This window comes from Pithys albifrons, chromosome 7 (assembly GCF_047495875.1).
Source record: "Pithys albifrons albifrons isolate INPA30051 chromosome 7, PitAlb_v1, whole genome shotgun sequence".
NCBI lineage: Eukaryota > Metazoa > Chordata > Aves > Passeriformes > Thamnophilidae > Pithys > Pithys albifrons.
In genome coordinates, this window is record NC_092464.1 from 4,447,315 (window position 1) to 4,457,030 (window position 9,716).

The window sequence follows — 9,716 nt, forward strand, 5'->3', positions numbered from 1 at the left end:
AACGAGGGGGGAGATTTTAACCAAAGCTTTTTAAATGTAGCACAAAATGAAGAGCACTAACTCTTACTGACATTACATTAAGATAAATCTGTTTAAGCCCTTGTATGCTGGGGGTTTGCAGCAGTGTGCTTGGCTGTTTCTTTTCCCACTGGGATACATTTCTGAGCCTGGCAGTAAGTCTATGGCACAGCTTCTTGACCACACAGTTCTTCAGCACTTCTTTCCTTTCCCCTTTCAGCTTCTCTCTGGCTGCTTCTTCCCTGCCAGAGCTATTTGTGGGCACTGCAGGGAAATGGAGCAGGGACCTGATCCAGGCTAGAAACACCCTGATCCAGGCTAGAAACATTTTTTCCCCTTCAGTTCCTCAGTACCCCTTGAAATGCTGTCAGTGCAATGGGAATGTTGCTCCTGGAGGGAGTGGGACCAGATTCAGGAGCTGCTGGGACAGACCTGAAGCCTCGTTTTTTGGCTCCCATCAGGAGATGTGTTCAGACTTTGCCACTGGAGTGCTGCATTTAATGCTTCTCTTAAGGGAGATAAATAAAACTCAGAAGTTTTTAGATGCAGAAATAAGAAAACATAAACTCATGCTCTCGTGGTCTAGCAAAGGTGCTGGACTGGATGATCTCCAGAGGTCCCTTCCAAACCCAACAATTCTGGGATTCTGGGATCTGCTTCATCCTTAATTATGAAAACAAGTTCTTTATATTTTTAAATGACATGCTAATAAGGAACAACTAGAGATAGAAGTGGATTCTCATGTGCACTTATTGCCTTCAGTTTTGGAATGGGCAAAGGTTTAATCCATGATATTGGACTTGTTTTCCTGATTTACAGAGAAAAAGGTTTCCCTTCCATCTCCTTGTTACAAAAGTTGAGGCTGCAATTCATGATAGGGCTCTCAGTACACAAAGAGAAAGGTAAGAAAACCATTTTATTCTGTCAGGTATTCTATAAAAGTCTTTTGTAAATTCATATAAATATTATAAATTATTTTCTTTATATATTAACATATTAAATGCATAATATAAAATATTGTGTAATGTATATTAAATAAAATAAGATACTAATATTTTATATCTTGATTATATGTTCAATTTATATCTCAGACATTTCTACAATCACTCAGTGGGAAAAAAATTTATATTTTTTAACAGGCTGAACAGAATTTTTGGAGGGTGGTACTTTTCTAATTCAGAGAAAAACAAAACTGAAAGACAAAAAAAAAAAAAGAAAAATGCAAATGCATTTGAAAGCAACCAAATTAAAGAAAAAAAGTCAAGTTGAACATAAAATGAAAATATTTCTTTAAAATAACAAAGGTCTTGAACATTAACATAAAATAAAACTTAGGGATTTTTGTAATGCTAAGTAAGAAACATTGACACATCATCATCTTTAATAGGCTTAGTTTGGATTTTGAGTTGGGAACAATATTGTCTGCTGAGAAAGCTTTGATTAATAATTTGATTGTAATTTACTAACTGTTCTGTAATGTTCAGCATTGCCTGTCCATTACAACCCAAAAATGATTAAAAAATATTTGGCATTTTAATAAAAATTATCTTTTAATCAAAAAAGTAAATAAAAGTCTTCTGTGAAGCATCTCCATGTCTCTTATAAGTTCTGCAGAGGATAATTTTAAAATTTCTGGTGAATTCCATGAGACATCTTCTGGCTTGAACTGTTTACTGGTTTCCCATGATTTCTCTTATTTGGGTTTGGCATCAATAGATAAATGCATTAAACACTAATTTCCAAAGTTAGTTGTCATCTGGAATTGGGATTAATAGCTGTGAAATTTTTCAAGTGAGGAAATTCAGTTTCCTCTTCAAGTGCAAGGTTGTCTCAGCCAAACAGAACATTCATTTCCAACACCAAATATATCAGTTCTTTCTCCAGCCTATGCATGAAAATGATCACTGTGTGCCCCAAAATGTGTCTCTCTTGGTTCTCTTTTAATCAGTTACTCCTTAGGACCTTGCAAGATCTAAAAATGGTCCTTGCATTCAGCATTCATCATTATCTGCTGATTGTCCTCCACCAGTGCCTTACACCAGAGAAGGAGAGCAACCCACCTTTACATTCATAATTTCAGGATAAAGTAGAACAGAAACAGCTGCAAAAAGCAAAACTGGAAATTATTAAGCACAGAAATACAACCTATGAAGTTGCTGTTCCCACAGAGTTCCCCAGAAAGCATTTGAGGGTCCAAGTGACTACACAAGGTGAGTAAATAATGTCAGTGATGTCACAGTGCTGGAGAAAGGCCAAATTATTGGGTGTATAAATGAGGGCAGTACTTATTTCCTCCATAAAGCAGAACTTCCTGATGGTAAGGAGTCAAATTACCAGAGTGATTTGTCCAGCCTGGGACGAGGTCAAATCATCCTCCTAAGAGGATGAGGTCTCTTTAGGATGTGTTTTTCCAGAAAGCTTTGGATCTGCTGGAAATAATCTAGAGGCAAGCAGAGGTTTGAGGAGATTCAGGAAACTGCAGGTTGAGGGTACAGGCTGGGAGGAGAGCTGTGACTTTGTCAAGAAAAGGAAGATGGAGATACATCACAGAATGGCAGGAACACAGAATGGGTTGGGTTGGAAGGGACCTTACAGATCATCCAGTTCCAACCCCCTGCTGTGGGCAGGGAGACCTCCCACTACACCACGGTGACATGAGATATCCTGTGTTACAACAGAGGTCTGGAAAGGAGACAGGAATCATTTTGACATGGCAGGTAGGACAAAAAGACACTGGCTAAAGGTGTGAGGGGAAAACTGTGGGTGGGATGTCAAATGAAACTAAGAAAATGTGGAGTCTCTGTCACTGGAAGGGTTTTGGAACAGATGAGATGGATATCCAGGGGAGGAATGACTGAGGCTGCCTTGGGGCTGGACAGTGGGTGGGTTGGTATCCTGAAGTCTCACCAAGTCCAGTTCCCCTGCTCTGTGTTGGGCTTCCAGCAGCCACAGAAGGTTGGTCCTGGAAGTGCACAGCCCACAGGGTTGTCTTCAGGGGTGGGCAAAGCAAACAGCCTTTGAAACAAAGGAGAATTTGTGAGGAAAAAACTGTTTAGAAAAGTGTCATATTTTCTCCTTCATACCAGTAATTCATTTCCTAGTCAAACTGGCAAGAACAATGGATTTAATGTTTTTCTCTTTTTTTTAAGAAGTTCAGAAACTAATGAGAGAAAAGACAATTTTTCTGCTCTTTTTTTTTCTGGAAACCACAGTTTTGTAGAGGAGATACAATGTCACCTTATGATGAAGAAATTTCTGTGCTGTAAATGGTTTATTGATTGTTTATATACAGCAATAATAGAAACTGTGAAAAGTAATGAGAAAAAATCCATGTATTTAATACAGATCTAGAAATAAAATTATTATTTCAGTCTTTTGGGACTAATGTTAAAAACAAATAATGGCAGAAGAGTGTAACAAGAGATGTCCTAAATGTTGAATGCTAAAGCCAAGTAGGGAACAGGACAATTATTAGCACAATCCTGTAAGATACACAGAGTCACAAATAGCAATGAAATATTAATATTAAATTGAAGAACTTCACAGAAACAGTGATTAGTTGCCTTTCTATTGTATTTTTTATATATATATATAATATATAAAATTGAAAAGGCCAGTAAAGAGGGTTTCTTATTATAATTATACTCTAATAAGGTGTTACTGTCCTGATCAGACATTAGGCAGAAATCACTGATGAAGAAACATTTGCATTTAATTAAGCAGGTGGATAGTTATTATAACCCCTTCTATTACAAAGTGATGTTTATTTTTTTCAAGCCCCTGTACAGCCAAATTTTACTTTGGGAAGGGCACTGAGTGTTCCTTGGATTGGATTGTTGGCCAAAGGTTAAATAATCACTAAATCCCTGATCATCTTCATCATGGGAGAGGCTGGATAAAAGTGGACCAGTTGCCTGACATCTGTGAGGCTCCATTTTTTGGTCTTTTTTTTCCCCTGACTAGTAGCAAAACCTGAGTATTATTCATTAAAAGTGGAATTAATTAACCATGAAAGCTGGAAAAGTCGTGGCTGGGGTTCTGCTTCACTCCCTGTGATGCAGATTAACAAATCAAGCCCTCAGAGTGTTGCTGTCCCATGACCTGGGTGAGCAGCAGTGTGGTTGGACTCTTGCCTCTAAGGGATGGCTGAATTTCTTTTGCCAGTGGCTATTTTTACCTGCCTCCTGTCACACTGGAAAAGTCTCCATGGACCTTAATGTGACTCCAGACATCTGGGACAGGATTCAGTTACCTGAACATATGTGGCTATTAATATTCAAATTGTCCTGGTCCTGCTTCACTTCCAGTTGCTCAGGAATAGTCCAGATGTTCCCTGAATCCATCAGCAGGGGTGCCTCCAATACCCTGGCATTTCTCAGATATCCACAGGCATCATGTTGGGACAGAAAAATCAAGTGTCTAGGACAGAAGTTTCTCCTCCACACATATATTAGGATGCTGAAAATGAGGTGTCCGAATTTCAGTCTGGATTTTGTCCCTGCCTGAACTGGGTCTGGCTGTGATGGAATTAATTTTTCCCAAGATAGCTGTGCTGTGTGTTGAAAGGTGTTGGGAACACACCAACACTTTGGCTCTTGCTGAGCAGTCTGGGACAGAATCCACCTGTTGGAGGAGTCCAGAGGAGGTACCAAGATATCAGAGGGATGGAGGAGCTCTGCTGTTGGGAAAGGCTGAGAGAACTGGGATTCTTCAGCCTGGAGAAGAGAAGGCTTTAGGGTGTCCTAACTGTGGCCTTCCTGAAAGGAGCTGACAGGAAAGATTGGGAGGGACTATTTGCAAGGGCCTGGAGTGATGGGACAAGAGGGAATGGCTTCAAACTGCCAGAGGGCAGGGTTAGATTAGATTTTAGGAGGAAATTCTTTCCTGTGTGGGTGGCGAAGCACTAGAAAAGGTTGTCCAGAGAAGCTGTGGCTGCCCCATCCCTGAAAGCATTCCAGGCTAGGTTGGATGGGACTTGGAGCAATCTGGTCTAGTGGAAGGTGTCCCTGTTCATGGGAAGGGGTTGGAACTGGATGATCTTTAAGATCCCTTCCAACTCAAACTGTTCCGTGATTCTATGATTTTCTCCAACACTCCTCCCTCACCAATAGGCTGGAGTGGGCAATATCTTGGGAAGGGAGACAGTCAGGACAGCTGATCCAAACTGAGCAAAGGGACATTCCATACCACATGATGTGTGCTCAGCAATGAAAGTTAAGAGAAGGGAGTGGGAAAGGGCATTCCTCATTGCAGTGTTTGTCTTCCAGAGCAACTCCTAAGAGCCACTGAAGCCCTACTCTCCAGGAAGTGGTTGGACATCCTCTGCTGACAGGAAGAAGAGAATAAATCTTTGGTTTTCCTTTGCTTCTGCATGAGGCCTTTCCTTTGATTTTATTGAATGGCCTTATCTTGAGCTTTTTCTGTCTTATTTTCTTCCCTCATTTCCCTGTCCTGCTGAGGAGGAGAGTGATGGAGTGGCCTGGTGGGCACCTGGTGTCCAGACAGGGTCAACCCACCACACCAGCTTAAAAGTCTACTTGTGATATGCTGCTTCCAGCCTAAGTGGAAAGCAATTCAGAAGGAACTCAGATTCTGGGTGAGTTCAGCTGCTTCCTCTGAGATCTTAATTTGTAGACACTTAGGAATTATCAGACATCTTCTCACAGCACCTGGCAGTTTGGGAACTCAAGCTGTGAGGCAATCAAGCCCTGGGCACAGCCAAATAATTAAGTCAGTGACACCCAACCATGGTGTTGACTGTGCAGTGTTAACAGTGTCACGACATGAGTGAAGTCAACTGGTCGCTCTTGGTGGCCCAAGGACCACAGATAAGGCTGAGCCTGTGGTTGTTCTGCAGATGGTTTCACACTGTAACATTCTGGGCCAAAAAGTAAGGGTTCTGGTTGCACTGGTTACAGTAGTAATGAGAAAAGGAAGAAACATGTTATTATTTTGATTACAGTGTAGTAACTGAGTAATTACACAACGTGGTAATTCAGGAATGACTAAAGAGAAAAGAGAACCATAATTAACTACTCCATCTTGCAACACAGACCCTTATTTGAGGCAGTGACATAAGAACATGGAAGTGGCCTGTGCTTACAAACCTAAGCACCATAGAAATAGTTCTCAGCTCAGACAAATTGCTCACCTTAGGGAAACACTGGAATAAAAGCTTTTGAAGGAAAAAGAACAAGAATTATATGCATATGGAAGTACAGATGAGTGTGCAAATGGTTGAATTGTGATGATTAAGATACATTTTCAAGTTTGGGGGGAGAATAAATTCTGACTCTTTTCCAACTGGCCATCAGATTTAATGTCTTTTATGTACAGGTTTGAATGAACCTCCTTTCTAGAAAGATCAGGGATTTATTTTAATTTTTCAAGATGGCATATTTGAAATCCTGAACCGTGTTCAGGACTCAATAGAAAGTTAAAAGATGAGATTAACCTAAAAACCAAAGTCTCTGTTTTAGTCATTCCAGCCTCATCAGAGAGTTCAGGATATCTGTGTTCTTATTCCTGGGCTGTGTCTGACCCCTGACCAGCTCCATCATTTACCCAGGAGTCTACAAAGATTCAAGGTCTTTCTCTATGAGAAATTACTTTTTTTGCCCACAAATTCTCTATTTTCCCATTCTTTAATAATCTCCCTCTATCTTTAAAATCAGAATTGATCATTGCTCTTTTTGATTACTCCACAAATCTTCTGATACCCTCCAGAAGTTTGTATCTTCCTGGACTAAAGCCCTGAGTAAGGAAAACAAAACATCGACGCCTCCAACAGAGCAGAAGGGAAGAGACAACAGTTAAATTTCACTTAATGATTTATGGAATCTGTGATAAGTAAAGAAGGAACAGCTCACCATGATATTTCTTTCCACCATCATTCAGGCTGAGGCATATCTGCACCTCTTTTCCTTCCAGAAGAGGATCAGCTTACTCAGCTTCCTGGGATGCAAAGTTTTGGATATTTACTGAAATTACCACAAGATAAATTCTCCACCTACCCCATTATATTTGCCATATTTCAGTCGTAGGAAAAGCAAAATCAGGCAGTTGTTTTCTTGCACAAACTTTTATAGACACAGGGAACAACAAAAGAAAAAAAAACCTGAAACACTGAAACAAGAAGGTTTCTCTTAGATTATCCATAACTATGAAGAGCAGTCATGCAGGACTCACTGTAGCTACACCAGGAGAGGAAACCAAGTATTTTAACCCTAATCTAACACTACATCATTGGAGATTTAATTCTATGGCAGATGGCTGCCTAAAAAGATCTGCACTGACAGTGATTCACATCCTCCCCTTGGCAACCAACTCCATAGCCCAGTTTTTCTTGTAGTGAGGAAGTTTTTCTTGTAGTTGTCAAATTTTCCCTAATACTTTTATTCCTCCCTGATGATTTGTAAACCCATTTCTTCTGCCCTTAATGATGGGAAGGAATAACTGATGTTTGTCTCTTATGCAACATCTATTTTAGCCACCCCAAACTTTGTTTTTTCTCTGGAATCACATGCCCAGTTCATTGAGGTTTCTTTCTAGATCTTACTTGCCCAGTTTCTTCATTCTAGAAGCTTTTTCTGAGGAAACTCCGGCCCCTCTGCTTTATTTATTAGCAAATTTACAGTGTAAATATTGTATATTGTGTAAAATAAAAAGGAAGAAAATATAACAAAATTTTAAGGATTCTTTTGAACATTTTTAATGTAAAAGCCAATGTCATGTCAAAGGCTTCTCCATTATGACATAAATATGACCAAAAGGACCATGACACTTGACCCAAAGATGGGCTAAAGAGAGTAAGAAACAACTTGGAGAATTCTGCAACTTTTCTGAAGCTCTCTGGTCCCTCCTGCTCACAGAACTGACCATTTTTTTACAACTATGGGATTTCCAGATCAATGAGTTCTCCAGAAAGACCTGACATTTTTGTTGTAAAGAAGTTGACTCTTCTTTTCTCCCATCTGATCAAGAGCCTGCAGGATGTTAAGCTGCAGGGACTATCTTGGTTTTGTGGTTTTCCTATCTTTGTTCCTTGGAAAGACAAAAGGAGAGGGCAGAGAATGACTGAGCCACCGTGCTGGAAATGGCCAGTGTGACCCACTGACCTGTGAAACAGCAAAAGTCATCAAACTTCCCGTTTGTTCTCTGCTCAAAACAGGGGAAGTGGAGTAATTTCCCTCCCTCCCTCCCTTCTTGCTGTGTCAGGATACCCACACACTATCAAATCACTGCTTCCATTCCAGGGTGGGGAGAGGCTTGTTACAGGAAGAAATCAACTGCAAACAAAGCAGAGTTGTAAACTTATCAGAGAAGTCTTGTCAGAAACAGGAAAGCATTTATAAATCTGCTTCACTTCTGGCAAGTTGGTGGGGTAGGATGTAGGGATGGCAGAACTTGTGGAAACAGCCTCTGGTTTGCTGTTGGAGGATGAGAAAGGAGGCTCAAAAATTTCCTTATTTATTTGTGTCTTGCACAACACACAGCAAGGAGGAGCAGGAATCAGTATGAATATGTCTTGTGCAATAACAAGTCACAGCATTTCAAATGAGCAGGTACAGTGGGATGGGTTATTTTGCCCTGATGAGTGCAAAGCAACACCCATTTCCCCCTGTGGACTGAAAGAAAAAAGCAGGAATCTGCCTCCCAGACTGATTCACCACTTCTGTTAATGTCCCTGTGTGGATCTCATTGCCTGGGAAGTTCCAAGTAGTGAACTCATTCTTGACACCTTGTCCCTGCCCAAGAGCTACATGTAATTTTCACACCCAAGTGACTCCATGATCTGAAGTTTGGATGAGGGTAAGAGAGCAAAGTGTCAGGAACAGCTTGAGTTGTGTGACACAGGGCACTGGAATGTCCCAGCTGGAATTTGTGCCTCCGGGACTGCAGCCTTTGGTGTCAGCAGGAGGCATCTCACCATGGTCATTGGATCACAGAATCCCTGCTTGTCTCTGGTCACACCCATTCATGTGGTGTTATTGAAATTCTGAGTACTGGCCCAGAGAGGAGATGTCTCCAGATGGGAAAATGTGTAATATAAAATTTTGTCATCGTTCAGCCATGGTTTATCTTGTCTCCAGTGGGAAGGGGGAGGAGATTCAGGAAGGAAAATAAAATAGAACTTGTGGTTTGAGGTAAGAGCTGTTTAATAACTGAAACAAGTAAAAAGTAATAATAACAGAAGGAGAAGGAGGAGGAGGAGGAGGAGGAGGAGAAGAAGGAGAAGGAGAAGGAGAAGGAGAAGGAGAAGAAAAGAAGAAGAAGAAGAAGAAGAAGAAGAAGAAGAAGAAGAAGAAGAAGAAGAAGAAGAAGAAGAAGAAGAAGAAGAAGAAGAAGAGGAGGAGGAGTAACAATACTAGTAATATTACTTATAATAATAATAATAATGTGAGAAGAGAGAGAGGAAGGGAGATAAAACCCAAGAAAGACAACTGATTCACAGTAGAGTTACTCACCACTCGCTGATTGATGTCAAACTGGTCCCCAGGCTGCATCAGCCCCCATTTCCAGGTAACTCCCCCCAGTTTATATACTGGGCATGACATTCCATGATAGGGAACATCCCTTTGACCAGTTTGGCTCACCTGTCCTGGCCATGCTCCCTCTGAGTTTCTTGTGCAGCTCCTCACTGGCAGAACATGAGACACTGAGAAGTCCTTGCCTTTGGGTGAGCACAGCTTAGCAAC

At 40.8% G+C, this 9,716-nt stretch overlaps 1 long non-coding RNA gene across 1 annotated transcript; it reads left to right on the forward strand.

Moving 5' to 3' along the window:
- Positions 1-2,365: 2,365 nt before the first annotated feature.
- Positions 2,366-5,382, forward strand: LOC139674050 (uncharacterized). Its single transcript, XR_011698258.1, has 2 exons — positions 2,366-2,735; positions 5,286-5,382. It is a non-coding gene; the product is annotated as an uncharacterized lncRNA (long non-coding RNA).
- The last annotated feature ends 4,334 nt before the right edge of the window (positions 5,383-9,716 follow it).